The 19339-nt window shown below is 39.6% G+C and overlaps 1 protein-coding gene and 1 long non-coding RNA gene across 13 annotated transcripts in view; one reads left to right on the plus strand and one right to left on the minus strand.

Annotated features, from left to right (window-relative positions):
* The window catches only part of SHANK2 (SH3 and multiple ankyrin repeat domains 2), a 690873-nt gene that overhangs the window by 534667 nt on the left and 136867 nt on the right, over positions 1-19339 (plus strand). The gene's annotated exons all lie outside the window — the stretch shown is intronic.
* LOC142829167 (uncharacterized) overlaps positions 1-19339 on the minus strand; it is a 29196-nt gene that overhangs the window by 6848 nt on the left and 3009 nt on the right. The window contains exons 2-3 of the long non-coding RNA XR_012903548.1: positions 19102-19168; positions 14929-15121 (exon numbers count right to left, since the gene is read on the minus strand). This is a non-coding gene — a long non-coding RNA (uncharacterized LOC142829167). The remainder of the gene's footprint in view (positions 1-14928; positions 15122-19101; positions 19169-19339) is intronic.

Below are 19339 nucleotides of genomic sequence, written 5' to 3' on the forward strand. Positions count from 1 at the left end.
AGGGAGCAAGAAATGTTGAATGAAACATTTTAAATGCTTGAACTCTTTTTCCTTTGCTGTATCTTTAATAAAAAGTTTTGGGTTTTAATGACATTTCACACAATACTAAGCAAGCTGAGGTCTTTGCATGCCAAACCCAATATCTTGTTTAAAACTATTATATGTTGGACTGTGACTGGGTTATATTAACGTCTTTGGGCCCAGATATTCCCTCTCACGTAATATAACACATCCCCCCCAGCAGAGCCAAGTATGTAGTTTTCAGGTACTGTTGGCTTAGCTATTGTTTTTCTCATGAGCAAAAATACTGTTGGACATAATTATGTGTCAGAGACTCACACGCTAATCAGATTCCATCTGCAAAACAATTTTAGCAGATTTAATGGCACCCCCACACTTCTAAACGCATTGAGACATATGTTTGTAAGCTAATTGAATACAGCTTCCATTCTTGGCAACAGTCCATTACACTGTTAAGTCAACAACAGTATACTTTAAAACTTTTTTCATTTGCAGTATGTTAAATATTCTGTTCACCAAGTATAATTTTAAAGAATTTTCCACAGAAAGAAGCTGTAAGCCTGCAAAAGACCATTACTAGAACCTTGAATGTAATTCTTCTTAACACTGACATTTTTATTGGTTGGAATGCTATATGGTGGAAGGTTATTTGGCTTTTCTTGTGGAGTTTGTCTGTAAAGTTTAGGATACAGTTAGTTATTTTCAGCTTTTTTGAACATGATCACTGAGAGAGAATTCACCTTAAATGTCCATCACATCCAGGCACACGGGATGTTAGCTATCCTCTGTTCATACTCAGTAAAGACCCTCAGTGTCATTATCAATAAACTGATTACTTTCTCTGGCAATATGCAGAGTTTATCACGTGAAAATATGCACAAGCAGCTACTACATGAGGATAGTAGTATATATAACTATTGGCATAATACATTTTGGCTGTTCTGTGGCATCTCATGTTTCTGTGTGGCATTAATTCATTTCCAGGTGTAATTTAGCATGAACCTGTTTGAATTCTGGTTACCACAGAGACAGTGCCTTTTTTTTCCTCTGCAGCAATTGAAATCAGTTAAACTGCTTAAAAGACCCTTTCCTTTTTATTTAGGAAGGACCACAGGGCAAAATACTCATACTGAAATCTTCCACATTTTCTTAATTTAAACTTAAATATATTCAGTCTAAGATGGTTTTCTTGTTCTTTTGTAAAAGGACTTAAGACCAATTTAGTATAGGTTTAGTTTCTTACTGAAGTAAGATATAGTCTTTAGTATCTCTTTTTAAAGGCTCTGGAGAAGGAAAGGAAGTATTCAGTTTGTGGCATGTTGCTCAACTTTGTGACTAAAAAGATGCCATAGAAGTTATCGTGTGCATTTGCACTTCAAGTGGGTATACTGAATTCTCTTTTAAGAAATGCATTAGTTATAATGGTGGCAGTTATGTCTGGTTTTGATAAGAATTTTAATAATCACTAATATCTTGTCCTGACATTATTTTAAGATGACACCTATTTTTGTGTTGTTTTCTTTTAAACCAATCTTGGAAGTCAACCATTAGACTGAGACTTGAGAATTTCAATTAAAGTCCTTTAAGCACTGTGATAAGTAAATGAGTAAAATAACCATATCACATGACAATATTTAAAACATGAAAGATTTGAAAGTAAGCAGTAAGGTAATTAAATTCCAAGTTATCTTTGTAAAACTAGACTAAATCAAATTTTGTGGCTAGCAGCTAGAATATCTGAACAGTAGTTGGTGGCAGGTAATGCACAAATGTGCAGGAAAAAACACACAAACCATTTTAGGAAGTTAAAACTTCAGACTGCTCTTTATATCAACCATTGAAAAGCTTCAAAAGCTAAATCTCCAATTCTTTTATATTCCTAGTTTTCATGAAATAAAACAAAATGTACTACTTAAATTTGGCCTAAAATTTAATTTGTTATAACAACTTTCTGTGATTTATAAAAGGTGTGCATTATAGCTTTTTAAATTTCAAAGAAAACTAGATTTTAAATGAACATTCCCCGTACAGCATTTGAAACTTCAATGTTACAAATCAAGGCACTGTAAATGGAATGAATTAGACACAGAATGAAATATCCTTTTAATTGTCCAAGCTGAAATAAATGCACAAATTAACCACAAAGCAAAGCTACTGAGAAGCACCTTTGGTTTTTTTTAGATTGTCTCTAATACAGGTTAGATTTACCGTAAAAAATCTAAAACGTGGATTCAGATTTTCTTTTCTAGCTAATGCATGCTTGGGACTTAGCCCCAGTTTGCATCTTATGCCACTTTTGCTCGCCTCCTATTCCTTAGTCAATTCTAGCTAATTTAAGGAGGTCCAGTCTCCTCACTCAAATTAGAAAAGTCTAGAGGCAGTGTCATAGTTTAGAGCATTCAGTTGCTCCAAGGAGCCGTCCCTGCTGAGGAGGAACAATCATCAGCTTCACAGAAGAAAAATTTTCTTATCCCATGTTGACAATGTTCTCTTTAGGGGAGAAAGAATAGTTACCTATCCCACTAAACAATAAGCTGTCCAGTTGTTTATACTGAGTCCATCATCATGGCATCTGAGAGAGGGTTTTAGCAACCCTACAGAAAGCATCTGATGGGCCAAGTCAAATTATTCAAAACAAAAAAATCAATCCTTCCGAGATCTGTCATGTCTTACTAAGTAAGTAAATGTGAAGTGCTTAAAGTGCTCTCCTTCCTATCTCTCTCCTGTGGTCAGCCCTAGGAAGGCTAAAAAGTAGCAGCAGCAGTGCTGGGGGAAACATCTTTCAAACTATTACTCTCTCTGATCATCTATGTAAGCCCACTTGAAGGGCTTAGGGGGACTCTGAGTTGACAGCCAAAGTATGATTTTTTTTTACCATAGAAGTTTTGTTATTTATAATGAGTTTTAAATGTTTGTGTTCTCCTAGTTCATAAGGAACTAGGGGATGGGGAGGATGTAGAAAGAAAAGGAAGCAGGAAGAATTGGAAGTCCTAGCACAGTCAAAGAACTATGATGCAATTGGAATAACAGACTTGGTGGGATGACTCACATGACTGGAGCACTGTCATGGAAGGGTATAAACCGTTCAGGAAGAACAGGCGAGGGAAAAAATGTAGAAGAGTTGTACTATGTAAAAGAGCAGTATGATTGCTCAAAGTGCCAGTATAAAATGGAAGAAAAGCCTGTTGAGTCTTTGGCTTAAGTTTAGAGGTGGAAGCAACAGGGGTGATATCATAGTCGGTGTCTGCTATAGACCACCAGATCAGGTGGCTGAGATAAATGAAGCTTTCTTCAAATAACTAACAGAAGCTTCCAGATCACAAGCCCTGGTTCTCATAGGGTACTTCAGTCACCCTGTCATCTGCTAGGAGACCAATACAACAGTACACAGGCAATCCAGGAAGTTTTTGGAGACTAGTGGGGACAACTTCCTGGTACAAGTGCTGAAGAAACTAACCAGGAGCCAAGATTAGCTTGACCTTCTCACAATCAGGGAGGAATTAGTAGGGGAAGTAGATCTGAATGGCAACCTGGGAAGCAGTGATCATGAGATGATTGAGTTCACGATCCTGACCAAAAGAAGAAAGGAGAGCAGCAAAATATAGGCCCTAGATTTTTGACCCTCTCAGGGAACTGATGGGCAGGATCTCCTGGGATGCTAACATGAGGGGAGAAAGGAGTCCAGGAGAACTGGATGTTGTTTTAAAGTCTTAATGAAGGCACAGGAACAAACCATCTCAATATGCAGTAAGAAAAGCAAATATGGTAGGCAACCAGCTTGGCTTAACAGTAAAATCTTTGGCAAGCATAAAACACAAAAAGGAAGCTTACAAGAAGTGGAAATTTGGTCAGATGACTAGGGAGGAGTATAAATATATTACTCGTGCATGCAGGGGTGTAATCAGAAAGGCCAAAGCGCAGTTGGAATTGCAGCTGGTAAAGGGTGTGAAAGATAGCAAGAGGTTTCTACAGGCATGTTAGCAATAAGAACGTGGTCAGGGAAGGTGTGGGACCCTTACTGAAATGAAAGAGAGAAGTAACCTAGTGATAGAAATGTAGCCGTGTTAGTCTGGTGTAGCTGAAGCAAAATACAGGACTATGTAGCACTTTAAAGACTAACAAGATGGTTTATTAGATGATGAGCTTTCATTTGGGTCTGGCCCACGAAAGCTCATCATCTCATAAACCATCTTGTTAGTCTTTAAAGTGCTACATAGTCCTGTAGAAGTAACCTAGTGATAGATTATGTCAAAAAAGCTCAAGTATTCAGTGCTTTTTTTGCCTCTGTCTTGATGGACAAGGTCAGTTGCCAGACTGCTGCACTGGGCAACACAATATGGGGAGGAGGAGGGTAGCTCTCAGTGAAAAAAGAACAGGTTAAGAACTATTTAGAAAAGTTGAATGTATACAAATCCCTGGGGATGAGTCTAATGAATCCAAGTGTGGTGAAGGAGTTGGCTGATGTGATTGCAGAGCTATTGGCTATTGTTTTTGAAAACTTATGGCAATTTCAGCAGGTCCAGGATGATCGGAAAAAGGCAAATACAATGCCCATCTTTTTAAAAAAGGAAAGGACAATCCAGAGAACTACAGACTGATCAGCCTCACCTCAGTCTCCAGAAAAATCATGGGATTCTCAAGGAATCTATTTCAAAGCACTTGGAAGAGAGGAAAGTGATCAGGAATAGTCAACATGGATTTACCGGAGCAAGTCATGCCTGACCAACCTGATTGTCTTCTGTGATGAGATAACTGGCTCTGTGGATCTGAGGAAGTTGGTGGACGTGATATACCTTGACTTCAGCAAAGCTTTTGATATGGTCTCCCACAGTATTCTTACCAGCAATTTAAAGTAGTATGGTTTGGATAAATGGGCTGGCTAGATTGTCAGGTTCACCGGGTAGATATCAACAGCTCAATGTGTGGTTGGTGGTCTGCAGAATGCCTCAAGGAGCAGTTTGTGAGTCTGGTTTTGCTCAACATCTTTATTAATTACCTGGGTGAGGGGATGGGTTGCACCCTCAGCAAATTCACAGGTGACACTTATTTAGGGGAGGAAGTAGACATGCTGGAGAGTAGGGCTAGAGTTCAGATCTGGGGTAGACAATAATTTTCACAGGAAGGGGGTGGAAGGGGCAGGGCTGGGGACTAACCTCCCCCCAGAGTTGTCTAGCGCTTGAGCTGTGATCACCAACCAGTGGATCGGGATCTACTGGTAGATCCTGGAGTCTTTGACAGGTGATTTGACAGGTGAGCCGTTTAAACAGGATCCTACTCCCTGAGCCACTACCTGGAAATTTGGTGGCACAGTCACCAGGAAATAAATAGAAAGCAGCCAGATGCAGTCCATAGGCTGGATCAAAGTGTTAGGCAGGCCAGATCCAGCTCCCAGGCCTCTTCTTGCTCAGCCCTGGTCCAGAGATACCTAGACAAATTGGATGATTGGTTCAAAAGAAATCTGATGAGATTCAACAAGGATAAGTGCAGAGTCCAAAAAGGCTAGTGACACATTGGGGTGCATTACTAGGGGCATTGCCAGCAGATCTAAGGAAGTGATTATTTCCTTATAATTGACACTGGTGAGGCCACATCTGGAGTACTGTGTCCAATTCTGGGGGCCCCATTACAGAAAGAATGCGGATGAATTGGAGAGAGTCCAGCAGAGAGCAACTAAAATGATTAGGGAGCTGAAGAATGATTTATGAGGAGAGGGTAAGGGATTTTGATTTATTTAGTGTACAAAAGAGAAAAGTGGGGGTGGAATTTTATAGCAGTCTTCCACTACCTGAGGGTGGAGTGGAGCAAAGAGGTTTGAGAGAAGCTGTTCTCAGTGGTGACAGATGACTGAATGAGGAGCAAAAGTCTCATGTTGCAGTTGCAGAGGTCTAGGTTGGATATTAGAAATAACTGTTTTACTAGGAGGGTGGTGAAGCACTGGAATGGGTTACTTAGGAAGGTGGTGGAATCTCCATCCCTAGATGCTTTTAAGTCCTGGTTTGACAAGACCCTGGCTGGGATGATTTAGTTGGGATTGGCCCTGCTTTTAGCAGGAGGTTGGACTTGATGACCTCCTGAGGTCTCTTCCAGCCCTCTGCTTCTGTGGTCATGCATCAGTTCCCCTGACAGAGCAGATAAATATTAATCTAGAAATGAGGGAGATAAAGGACTGGTGTGTTCTGGTTGAAGTGAAATCTATTGACAACCATTTGTTTTTTATTTTAAGTATGTAATTTAATCAAATTGTGTTTCTAACATGCGTGAGAACTAGTTTTCACTGGTTATAGCCTGTGTCTAAACTACATCTTTTTTTCTCGAAAAAGGGATGTAAATTAGACACTTTGAAATTGCACATGAAGCTGGGATTTAAATTTCCTACTGGATCTTTTGGATCCATTATGCAAATGAATTGTGGGAAATTTAAATCCCGGCTTCATTTGCAATTTCAAAGTGTCTAATTTACATCCCTTTTTCGAGAAAAGGGATGTTGTCTAGACACAGCCATAAGACACCAGCTTGGAAGGGACCTCAACAGAATGAGATGCATTGTGTGGTACCTGTTAAGCTCCTCACTACCTGGTGTAAAGCGTTCTTCTGAGCCTTGTAGGACGGAATGAAGTCAACTCTGATCAAGTGTGTGCAGTGTTCAGTGTAATGAATGACACACAGTAAGACATGAGAAGGGGACATTTGCACAGAAGGAAAGGCAATATGTACTCATTTGCTTCTTTAAGGCCCAGCCCCCACCCCCAAACCAGGATCTTCCGATTTCATCCAGGCAACTGCTAATTAACTCACCCTATCCCTACAGTTTGAAGAATAAACAGCTCATAGGAGAAATAATTATTATATAGGGTAACTTCTATCAGGAGAGTTTGCCAAGGGTCCTGATATGCCTGAATTGGTCCTGATGCTAAATAAATACCACCATGTAAAAAAAAATTCTGAAATATATTTTCATTAATGCAAATTAAAATGTACTATTTAAAGGAAAGAAATGACATTAATTATTGCCTATTGTAGAGGGGGAGGAAATAAAGCAATGTGTTCTGCATTGTACAATAAAGTGTAAAATGCATCAAACTGAAGTGTGGCTAGTGCTACAGCCTAATCTCAGTTCAGCCATGCAACAAAGTGCACTGCATGTAAAAGGATTACAAAATCATGCAGATTCATTCTAATTAGTGGCTTACTTTGATATCAAGCAGCCCAATATTAAGAGAGCCTGAACACAAAGTATAAAAGAGATTTCAAGAGCTAGAACTATTTCAATTTGCACCCTACCATCATACCGTTTTGCTGCTTTAGTAAATAAGATAACTATATGAAAACACAGTTTAACATTTACCTCGACTAGGTTAAAATCTTAATTGTTTTAAATAAGTCATTAAGGACAACTTCTTGACAATCCTTTGTATTAGTTATGTTTTGAGTTTTTAGTCAGATAATGGGAAAACTGGCAGTACTTATTAAAAACTTCCTCATGAATGCAGGAATTTGCCTTCAAGACCTGAAGAATGCAGGATTATATGACATGCTCACTGTTTGCCATGTCTCCTTCTGGTGGCTAGTCACTGAGTATAAGACCTTACTACCATTACCCAATAGTGGAGGTCAAGTCTGTGCCTTTAGTTCAAAAGGGCCAAGTGGAAACCCTGCTAATAAACCCAAGTGCGGAAGGAAATGCTACATCTTCTCAGGCAAAAGGCCTACTAGATTGAGTGGGAGTTTAGTATATCTAGGGACTGCAAGACCTGGTCCTAAACAGAAACCTAATTAATTTGATTTTCAAATGTGCATGGAACTTCTTTCTTTCTCCCCCCCCCCCAAAAAAAAAAAAAAAAAAACCCTGACAAACAGCCTTTATGATGGGGGAGGATAGGATAAGAGGTTGGCAATTCAGTCTAACTTCTGTGACCTCCATGACAAAATCTTATCCTTATTTATAGCTTTCTTTGATGAGTGACAAGCCTTGTAGATGGAGGATAAGTGATAGATGTGCTATATCTTGACATTAGTAAGGCTTTTGATCATCAGTGGTTCACAGTCCATGCCAAGTGAAGTCCCGTAGAGGTCAGTTCTACATCCTGTTCATTGTTGTCATCAGTCACTTAAATAATGGCAGAGAGTACACTTTTAAAGTTGGGGACCATACCAACCTGGTTGCAAATGCTTTGAGGGCTAGGATTAAAATTCTGAATGCTCTGGACAAACTGGAGAATTGGTCTGAGGTAAAATAGGAAGAAATTCAATAAGGACAAATGTGAAGTACTCCGCTTAGGATGGAAAAGTTGCACACATACAAAATGGGAAATGACTGTCTATGGAAGAATATTCTAGAAAAAGATCTAGGGATCACAGTGGACCACAAGCTAAATATGAGTCAACAGTGTAACACTGGTGCATAAAAAAAGCAAACCACCTTCTCAGTGTAAGCGGGGGAATGGTCCCGCTCTTGTGGGGAACTTTCCTGGCTTCTATACACCCCGGTGAAATGAACCAGCGAAAGGATCTGAGTCCCCGCTCCCACTTCCTTTACCCCACGGCTCCCTGATCCTGAGGGCTCCCCCTCCACTCTCCTGAGTAGCAGAGCCCTTGAAACCCCAACAAGGCTGGGCCCAGGTTTCCTGGGGCTTAATCCCTGACCTTGTAGTCACTAGGGGCAGGAGTTAGGGTGTCCCCACTCCGAGGTGCTCTCTTTACACTGCAGGCCTTCTTGGCCCAGTGACCACTTCATAAGGTTCAAAGCAAATACAATTTATTAAACATCAACTGATTAAAGAGAATAGAATAAGAAACAATGAGAATGGTTAAATGAGAACACACAGCCCTGCTCTGTAGCACAGGGACATCAACACAGCAGTCTGCAGAGTGTAAGGACAGTTCACAGTCTCTTCCTTAGAAGCCCTGGATGTGCTGCAAGGGGCTGCAGGCTGGACACGCTTGCACTGGCAGTGACCACACAGCCTCAGTCTCTAAGTGGCCAGACCCCTCTCCCAGTCCAGAGCCTTTCCCCACACTTTGCAGGTCCCAGTAGCTCACCACATCCAGCTGCAGGCTATGCTGCTTGGCCAGTTCCAGCTCCTTGTGTTGTTTCTCTGTTCCTTTTGGCTTTCTGAGCACTGCCAGTCTGCTGCTCAACACAGGGTCTGCACTGCTTGGCCTGTCTGTGTCTGGTTCTGTCGCTGCAGGACTTCTTCTTGTACTCCTCTTTCAGCTCTCTGTCTTTGCAGGACCTCTTCTGCACACAGCTTGTTTGTTCAGAGACAGAGCCAGAACAATCCCCACTTACAACCTGTCAGTCAGGCTGAGCTGGAGTGTTGACTGCTTTCCATTGTCTCTGGGGTCTGTCAGTCTCATGAACCCTTCCCCTTCTGAAGCTGATAAACCAAAAAACTCCCACAGAGTTTTAGTAAGGGGTAACAGACCCCTTACATTAGGTTTACTTGCAGGAGTGTTGTAAGTAAGATACAAGAAGTAATTCTGCTCTACTACGTGGTGATTAGGCCTCAAATCAGGTATTGTTTCCAGTTCTAGGTTTCACGTTTCAGGAAAGAGGTGGACAAATTGGAGAAGGTCCAGAGAAAAGCAACAAAAAATTATTAAAGGTTTTGAAAACATGAGCTATGAGGGAAGATTGAAAAAGCTGGGTTTGTTTAGTCTGGAAAGGAGACGATAGAGGTGGGAGAAGACATGAGAATAGTCTTAAACTACATGAAAGGTTATTTGAAGGATTTTATCTTCCAGTAGGACAGGACAAGAAGCTATGGGCTTAAATTGTAATTAGAACAGTTTAGTTTGGACATTATGAAACACTTCCTATCTGTCAAGGTGGTTGAGCATTGAAATAAGTTGCCTAAGGGGATAGTAGAATATCCATCATGGGAGGTTTTTAAGAGCGGTTTAGAGAAACACTTTTCGGTGATAGTTTAGATCAGTGGTCCCCTACGCAGTGCCCGCAGGTGCCATGGCGCCCACCAGGCCATCTATGTGCACCTGCCGAACAATCTGGGCTGGCCCTGCCCCTGGGCACGTGGCACATGCACTGTGCCGGCCCATAGTGCATGGGCGGCCCCTGCCCGGGGTCGTGGCACATGCCAGTGCCAGCCCCGGGCGCATGGACGGTCCCTGCCCTGGGTCGTGGCACATGCCGGTGCTGGCCCTCAGCACGAGATGCATGGACGGCTCCTGCCCTGGGGTCACGGCACGTGCCGGTGCCGGCCCCCAGGAGCACGGCGCATGCATGGCCCCGCCCCCGGGCGCCCAGCAGCCCCAAAAGGTTGGGGACCACTAGTCTAGATACTAATGAGTCCTGCCTTCACTGCAGATTATTGGACGTAAATGACCTATTGAGGTCTCTTCCGGTTCTATGATTCTATCCCATAATGAAGTCTTCTAACTTAGACACTTGACCCCAAGCAGAACACTGTTCCTCGCACCACTTGTATCACTGGATCCAGCTGAAGAATTAGGCACTTGAATATCATCAGCTCCCTTCTCCATTCCCCTTTCACATATTTTCTATCTGATTTGAGATTTTATGCCATCACTAGGCTAGAGTGTTTAGTCTTCACTAGATTTCTTTATAGTTGAAAACACTACATGTAATCATACTGTCCTATCTCCCAGAGTGATTGAGACTTTTAAAGTAGATAACCTTTCTTAAAAGAGAAATAAGTGAAGCAGGGTGTTTTTTCTTGGTCTCTTTAATTCCCAGCAGGAACAAGCAAAATACAATCCATGAGCTAGAGCCAGTCCACCAAACCTTTGGATCTGGCACATCATGATCCTCTTGGCCACCAGTGCTAGATCTTTGTGCCCTGTTTCTACTACTTCCCTGTTCAGGTATTGATTCTTTGTTGTGCTTTATTTGCCCATCAATGACAATAAATAATATGCACTCAATGAATCATATCCCCATTTCCTCCACTTGTGTCTAAAAACACAATGCCTTATTCTTCTCTCTGTGGCATATCGTGCAGTTATTCACATCTTTGTTAACAGCGCTACTGTTATGGTGTGACAGTGTTTTACATTTGGTAGGCACTAAGATGAAAAATTACACTGGGTGAAAAATAATAAAGAATCAGGACCAAAGACTGACACACTGATTTTAGTAAATATGGAGCACCCGGAATATAAAAATACTAACATTTTGGCACTAATAATCTAAAAATGCTCTTCTCTAAATTTCCTGAATAGGAAACGCTAATATTTCTTTCAACCGTGATCCTTTTTAAGATGTGTGTTTAATAAAAACTTTGTATATACTACTCACTACATCCTAATGGCTTCTAAAATACAATCATGTAAACCTATGAAAAGCACAGACAGAGGAAATTCTGGGCTTGAATTCTCCTCAGTTGCATAAACTTTTTGACCTTCAAAGAGGCACTGATTGTATGCTATCTGCCGTACAACCTGTACTGAATATGCAGTAGCGATTGTTGATATGTTTGTTGAGACCTTCTGAGTTCCTTTATTTTGCTCATTTAAATCATGATTCTTTAATTTACTGGAGGCTTTAATATTCTAAATACATTGAAGGATAAAAGTACATCTGGTCACGATAGATATATAAAATACTCCAGCTAGAATTAGATGTATAAAATGTTCTTTTCCCCTTTTTATGGTGACCTCTTTGCTTATAACCTATATTTTTGGCTTTATATTAAAGAAAGGTGGTAATGCAACTTGCCTCCAGGTACAGTGCACATTTATCAGAGAAACAGTTATGGACACTACATCTATTCTACCTAAATATACAATTCATAGAACAGAATTTGGCCTCAGTACAACTATATGGCATGCAGAAATTTTGATTACTTGATATAATGTATTACATTGTCCACATCTAAGCCTTTTACCCTAACTCACTAGCATATCAAAATATAGAGTGATGTTCTGCAAGCAGGGGCCTATAACTGATACTAATTGATTTTGTCATTAGCATTGTTGTTTAGAGTTTCTAAATAAAAAAAAAACAGTAGAAATTGGCAAGGTCATGGGTCGAAAGTGAAACTTGTATAAAAGACACTTTGCAGCACTTGCAGCATTTTGAAAAGTACTTATGCCAGTTTAACACAATTATGACACTTTTTCAAGCTCTCCAGTGCAAGTCGTTGTGTCTCAGGAACTGTCTAGACTACGTCCCGCTTTCAACAGAGGGATGTAAATTAGACACTTTGAAATTGCAAATGAAGCCGGGATTTGAATTTCCCGTGCTTCATTTGCATAATCGTGTCATGGCGCTCTTTCGAAAAGTAAGAGCACACCATATAAAGAGTTCACACAAAATTGGATTAAAAAAATTATTTTTGTTTTAATGTCCAAGGAGTTGAGAAGAAAATCTTATCTTAAAATAAGAATCTTAAATCAATTGTGCCCTTCCATAGCCTTGCTACTGCACTATAAATTCAGAGATATCTGCTTCTAAATATTAATATAACTTTGAAAAGACACTTGACTTCTGTCTGTTCTAGACATTAAATTTACCTAAGTTGAATTGCTTCTCTTGCTTTTACTACGTAAATGCTTTCTTGCTGCCAGATTCTCTTACTTGCTGAACCTAAAACAAGATGTACTAGAATTTTAGAATGGCTGGCTGTGGACTCAATTTACAGACTGGTCTACTGGAATAAGTAAGCACACAGATCTCAGGAGCTCCTGAAATCTAATACAGGCACTGCCACTAACTCACTGTAGTGATAGCTTGGACAAAAAAATCACAGTGCATTTTTCTCTTTTTCCATCTGTATCATTACTTTATCTGGACTTGTGGTTTACTCAGCTGTTTGAAGATGACTGAGTATGTATTTCCTCTAATTATAAAGGGTTGGGGAAAAAAGTTTCTGTAGTTGTATGGCTAATTTGCTGTTGAAATGATTAATTTAATGCTACTGGGATTTTACTGTATTGAATTGTTAATGATTTTTTAGGATAGACTTTTTTATTTTAAGTCTAAATAAATCAAAATATTAAGTATTAATAATGAGGTGACCTTGTAGTAGGTTATCACAATATTTTGTGTAAACCTTGCCTGGGGAGATATCAAGTAAATGCCTCTGTTCAGAGGGCCATAACAATATACCATTATAGTGTTGAAAACATTGTTTTATACTTTAATTGCCTTAGGTAAGATACTATGCTTTTATGGTACTGGACTTGATTGTTGTAAGCTACCTAAAGACAATTTATACTAGTAATCTTAGACAAAACTTTTACAATAATTTGTTTACCTCTTTTTAGTCAACTTGGTTGTAGTGCACATTAGCTTTTCTTAAATATTTTATTTGTTGGCAAACAAGATCTCATTTCTTTCACTGTCCCTTGAAAGCCAATACTGTATCAGGCTCTTATTTTCCTTTCTATTAAAGGGACACCTGCCCTAAATCATCAATTTGTAAGTTATCTTTAATGTTTCATAATTTTCTTAATGTGCAACAAGCCTGTGCACTGCACACTTCACTGTAAGCTCTGTGGCAGGGGTGGGCAACCTGCAGCCTATCAGGTTTCTATGTGTGGCCTACAAGACATTTTGTTTACCGTTACCCACATGCAGAGTTGCCAGATTCCACTGTTTCCATCCATATAACTTTCCTCCTATTGGTATTACTAAAGTGACATGCACATAAAAGAAGGGCGCATTAAGTGAAGTGTGTGCTCATTGAACACAACATTGACTGTGAGAGCTTTGTGCTCCCTCCGCATCTAATCAAAGCTCCATCCGCTAATCTAATCTGCTATGGTTCAGCTGGCACACCCCACAAATTCTAGTTACGCAGGTGCAGTTAGCAAAACTGCCCTATCATGGGAAACCATCTTGGTTACAACAGTCTTGCAGCCCAGTGAGATGGAGGGCCACTGATGTGGGCCACTCACTAGCTTAGTTTGCCCATAACTGCTCTATGGGACAGGAATTTTTGTATTGTAAACTTCTAACCACATTGGTCAGTACTAAACAAATCATAATCCATCCTCCCTCTGGACATTCAACTCCACTGTTCAGTCTTTCAACTTGCAGATCCCAAATGTGGTACGCAACATATGACAAACACCGAAATGAGTAGAAGAAGGAAGCATCCATTAACAAATGGTTAATAGAGGTTTTAGTAAATGGTTTGTTAAATTGTTAGTCCAATAGTTGCTTATAAACATCAATAAAACCTTTTGCTAACACTTTGCTAACTGGAAGGGACCTTGAAAGGTCATTGAGTCCAGTCCCCTGCTTTCACAGCAGGGCCATGTACCATCCCTGACAAATATTTGTCCCAAAATTCTAAATGGCCTCCACAAGGATTGAACTCACAATGCTGGGTTTAGCAGGCCAATGCTCAAACCACTGAGCTATCCCTCCCCCCTTTCTCAGTCACTGCCAAGGCAGATAGTTTCCTGCAATAAATTAGGGTTTTTGTTAGGTTATAAATCACTTGTATATGGCACTATAGTTTCATGATTCTTTATTTTTGATGTAAATGCTTTTTTTAACAAAAAACAGGAGAATCAAATTTGTGGTAGGACTTGAGTAATTTCAGAACAAAAATGAGTGATATCCTTTGAGAAGAGAGATTTTTGAGAAACACTTCAACTTAGCTAGTATTCCTCTAACAATACCTCCTCCTCTTCTAAGCATATTGTCCTTCTAGTCATCCTGTTCAATCTTCTTGACTTCACCTTCAAAATTCTACACAATCCTACTCCCCTGTTCAAGCCATATACTGTTAGGCCCCTTCCTGTCATCTTGTTATAATTCTTGTTCAACAAACACATCTGTGCATATTTTACTTTTTATTTCCTTTAACCTTGTCATGTATTGTCTAATTCTGTACACTCAGAAATCTATTTTGCCAACCAAGGTAATGACCTAACAAGATACAGCCCTTGTAACAAAAATGAGCATTGTAATCTTACCATGAATATAGTTCTCTCTCGTCCTGCCTTTTGTCTTCCATCTTCCCTGCATGTTGGCACGTAGTATTTAACAGACGATAGGCACAAATCACGTCCTTTTTTTGGTAAAGACTCGTCTCCAGCATTATATAGAAGTATTAACAACTGCTTCCCCTTTATGGTCAATCTGTGTTGGACTACATGGACTCCAGACCTGAGAAGCATGATGCAGAGACTCAGTATGCTGTAAGTGAGAGAATGAAGCTTGTGAATATGGAGCACAATGGTTGCTTAGGTGGTAGGGTCCGGATGAGTAGGGCAGCTGAGAGTCCTTGCCTTTGGAACAACTATTTTCTTACCAAGCTAATACCCTTTAAGATTTAGGTAGCTCCAGTTGTCAAGGATCTTGGGGTAGCCAGAATTTTTAGTTAACTGAGGGCTCTGAAAAATCAGAAAAGCTATGCTATTGGAAATTAAATGTCTGTTAACTCTGGAGAATAGACTTTAAGCCAGTGCAGCCTGGGTCCTCCACAGTTGGTGCTAAGTGGATAGTTTGCTATTGGCAAGCTTTTCTAATGCTAGTTGGCTTTGCTGGATAGATGAATGTTCCAGATCTGGTTGTCCTGGAGAGCGTTAGATTTGTTGGATGGCCTAAACATTATGAAGCTAAGTACAACCTTGGGCCGCACAACACAATGGTTAAATGGGTTTCTGTTAATCAGGGTTATACTCGTAGTATTAGGCTTATACAGTGTTCGTGGGATTCTGTGATATGTCTGTAATGTGGAGCAAAAGAGAGGAAAAAATCAAAATTGCAAACATCTTGTCAAACTTTCACTTAATTGTGTGAAGAATGTTTTGTGGGCTGGTTCAAAGGCATTATTTAATGGCTCAAGGCCCTAGTTGGCTTCTCGTTTCTGATTGCGTCAAGATGTTGCCTTATGTCAACTCTGAAACTGGATAGGCTTGGGATATTTTCAGCACTTTCATCCTGTGTATTTTTGGAAGAAAGATTTGCAGGCTGGGACTTCGCTTGACCCGCTTCTGTCTAAAGGGGAGCTTCAGGATACTTCTCTCACTTTTACAAGACAATGAAAACTCAATTCTCATTCCTGTGTGTTGCTTTGTACAGACAATCTTCCTTCATTACATCCTTTCAGTTATGCTGTTGTGTCTACTAAATACATTCTCTTTCATTCCTATAAGATTGTAGAATGACCAAGTGGATAACATGGAGAGATCAGCAAGACATTTTCATCAAGGAAAAGACAAGAAAGGAAAACAAGTTAATATAAACAGAAAAGGGACTGGGAAAACTGAGACCTTCTGAATAGCATGCTCTCTCCATCCCTCCTTGGCAACTAACCAATAGCCATTCCCCTGAGCACCACTGCAAGGCGAAGGAAACTGGAACTGAATTTAATCAGTTGATTCATTGAGGATCAGGTAGTGATTCTATATCCGATGAAATTTCCTACTTGTGCCATAAGAATCTTCATTGAAATGATATTCTGCCCCAACAGCACCACTGGGGGACACAGTATAAGAATACAGTCCTAAGTCATGGCTTCCTTCTGCTCTCAGCCAGCAAAAAGGATGAGAGCTAAAAATGGGAAAGCAATCGGGAAAAATTGAGAATTTGTTCACTTTTTCACAGGGAAAAGAGCAATATCCAAGTAATGAATTGTTTTCAATAACTGTTTTCACATGCTTTAGAGAGAAATAATCATCTTAGGCATTATATCTATAAAAATCATTCAGTACCTGATTCCTCCTGCTCATTCAGCATCATCTGTGTAACATCTGCCCCCCAGGGTGTTGTCTGTCATGGCTCATTGCATCAAATCTAACCACTTCCACAAATCCCAACCAGGCTTGTTCTTGGCCTATAAGTCTGTCTATCTTTGCTTGTTATCTTCTCTATGGTAGCTGTTTCTCAGGCACATGTATGTGAAAGGAAGATCCGCTTTCTTCCCACTTCAGTTTGAGACTGCTAGAGCGTATTTACTGACACTCTTCAAGGATTCAGCTGAGTATTCTCCTTTTCTCTTACAGGATTTCCTAACAAACTCAGAGTTAAAAAAATACTTTGCGCCAGTGTGTCTAGCCATTGCCTCCAGCATCTCATGTCTACCAATATTCCTTCTTCCCCAGGTGGTATGTCTACCTTTCAGAAGTGAAATCATCCTATAGCTATGGAACTAGATACTTAGGAGAAGTTTCTTTTATTTGTTCTGCCACTCAGTGTTAAAGAGAAGTTAATACTACTTTAATACTGAGGGATTCTTGCACTAAATGAGGAATTTAATGATCCTACCCTGCCTTAATACACAAGTATTCCTAAATCAAGTCCCAAAACAAGCGTGTTGGTTATTCTTTAACCACCCATTGGTCTCTGCTGAGAGTGAGGTATTGAAAGGTCCTGAAACTTATGTTCATGCATGATGAGAAAGGAGTTAGAAACGTGTATCACGGGTAGGAGTTGTAGTCTTTTGTTTCTTTCTCTTTTCCTCTTAAATGACTTGTGGTTAACTATTATAAGAATAGAGTAAATCGGGACTATTCTACAGGGTTCTTAGTGAATACAGAATAAAGTTAAAATGCCTAACGGTTGCTTCTATTAGTGAAGTTGTAGATCTTTTTTGTAGCAGCTCTCAATGGATCATGACTTGTGCAATTGTATATTATAGTTTATCTTGTTTCCTCTTCCCTCTTAGTATGTAGTATTTCATGACTATGGCAGCTTTTATCCCTCTCTGTAATGAGATGCATCTGCCACAGAAGCTGCTCCTACAGTGAAATTCTGTCCCCTTAAAGTCTATGGTAGTTTTGCCACTGACTTCTCTAATGCTAAGATTATACCCCAATGTCTTTCAGGAAATCTTTTTAAGGACCTTTATTCAAGTATGACTAGATCTTTTGAAACTGTTTCTTAGGCACGTATTTTGTACTGAATATTACAGCACAATTTGTGACTTCAGCAGCAATAATGAGGAGGAACATGAGTTTATTTTCAAGTACTCTAGGAAAAGATCCTTAACTTATTCTTCTTGCTAACCATTTCCATACTGAAAAACCACCTTGGCCAACCTGAAGGAAGCATGGATGGTAGAAAGTTCTTCAGTCTTCCTTCAGCCCTCAAATGTGAAAAGGGTGGCTACTTCATGAACACTCTTATTTTCATTGCAGAGACGTTATTTTTGTCATTTGTCTTCAGTGGGAAGTATTGAAAGCTAATTTCCTGACATCCTTGGGCTTTATATCAGACACTTAGGCAGTAGTAATTACTTGTCAGGTTATAATTGCACTTGAATATTGTATGTACAATAATCCATGGTAAATAGTGATGAATCTATTAAATAACTCACATTAGCATTATCCTGGCAAATAAGGATTTACTAATATTTTTCCTTGAACAGATTTCAGATTGTTGAAAAAATACCTTTGCAGGCCCTTGAATGCATCTTAACAATCATATCATAAATCTTACTCGTGCATACGCTGCTTTATCCTTGTCTGCAAAATGTCTAGTAATTTCCATTAATGTTCCCAATTAATTGAAGTGTAGTATGTTTGCTGAATGTTGCTGCTTACAATGATCTTTTCCTTTTAACTTCTGGTTGTCGTACTGCAACTAATGAGTGTGAGCCTGTACAGACTTCCTCAAACACATTTTGCACTCATACTTTTAGATGTATCCCTCCCTTTTCTTATGAGTCTTTTCTACATGAACCATAGATCTAGTACCCATCAAAAACTATAAATACCCATTGATGTGCTGAAAGGAGCTCAGAAGATCCTGGAAATCCTTAGTTAAATACTCAGCCAAATTATTTTCCAGTTTCTTCTTCACTCCCTTCTGTCTGAAATCCCATGTCACAGGGAGTATTTATCACAGGTTGAGAGCGAAGCGTTTGTGGGAGTTCTGTGTTTAAAATAGTTACCACATCACTGAACACACACTTCATATGTGTGAAACAAAGCATTTTCCTTGGCCAAATTATCTTAGTTTCTCATAGGTTTAATAGTGTTGTATTTGAATAACATTTGTGCACTATCAAGCTTATAAAAGTATTTATTTGCTGCCTTTGAAAATACGACTATTAGACTCCTGCTCTAGCAGAGCCAGGATGTCACCCTAACTCTAGTTTGTACATATAATCATGATATAAAATAATGCATGTATTTACTTACCTCTCTATATTCCATGGGACTTTATTTTTCTTTTCCTGTTCTTTTCATACTGGCTCGTTTTCCTGATCTAAAAAAATCAAATACAGTTTATTAACATCTTCATTGTACCGCATTAGGCATTTGACCCACAGATCAAAGTTAGATCAACTATCTATAATTGGAAATACATTAGTACTACATTACAGTAAAGGAACTGAATTGGTTGCATGCATAACAAGAACAGGTTTTTTTTTTTTTT

Source organism: Pelodiscus sinensis, chromosome 4 (genome assembly GCF_049634645.1).
Source record: "Pelodiscus sinensis isolate JC-2024 chromosome 4, ASM4963464v1, whole genome shotgun sequence".
Lineage (NCBI taxonomy): Eukaryota > Metazoa > Chordata > Testudines > Trionychidae > Pelodiscus > Pelodiscus sinensis.